Below are 830 nucleotides of genomic sequence, written 5' to 3' on the forward strand. Positions count from 1 at the left end.
GTCGAGTTGTCCGAGGGGCTGGACGCGCTTCCTGGGAATGATCCCATGGAAGGGCGCAGCGCCTGCCCGGACAGAGGACAGATCGACACGCATGAGCCCGAGGGTCTTGGCGTAGATGATGTTGAGGCTGCTGCCTCCGTCCATGAGGACCTTGGTGAGCCTGACGTCGCCGATGACGGGGTCGACGACGAGCGGGTATTTCCCCGGGCTCGACACATGGTCGGGGTGGTCGGCTTGGTCGAAAGTGATGGGCTTGTCGGACCAGTCTAGGTAGACTGGCGCCGCCACCTTCACCGAACAGACCTCCCGGCGCTCTTGCTTGCGGTGCCGAGCCGAGGCATCCGCCGCTTGCCCACCGTAGATCATGAAGCAGTCGCAGACCTCGGGGAACTCTCCTGCTTGGTGATCTTCCTTCTTGTCATCGTCGCGGGCCTTGCCACCCTCCGCGGGTGGCCCGACCCTGTGGAAGTGGCGCCGAAGCATGACGCACTCCTCAAAGGTGTGCTTGACGGGCCCCTGATGATAGGGGCACGGCTCCTTGAGCATCTTGTCAAAGAGGTTGGCACCTCCGGGGGGCTTCCGAGGGTTCTTGTACTCGGCGGCGGCGACAAGGTCCACGTCGGCGGCGTCGCATTTCGCTTGCGACTTCTTCTTGCCTTTCTTCTTGGCGCCGCACGGAGTAGACGCCTCGGGAGCATCTTCCGACGGGCGGCCCTGGGGCTGCTTGTCCTTTCGGAAGATAGCCTCGACCGCCTCCTGGCCAGAGGCGAACTTCGTGGCGATATCCATCAGCTCGCTCGCCCTGGTGGGGGTCTTGCGACCCAACTTGC

This window comes from Zea mays, chromosome 10 (genome assembly GCF_902167145.1).
Source record: "Zea mays cultivar B73 chromosome 10, Zm-B73-REFERENCE-NAM-5.0, whole genome shotgun sequence".
Lineage (NCBI taxonomy): Eukaryota > Viridiplantae > Streptophyta > Magnoliopsida > Poales > Poaceae > Zea > Zea mays.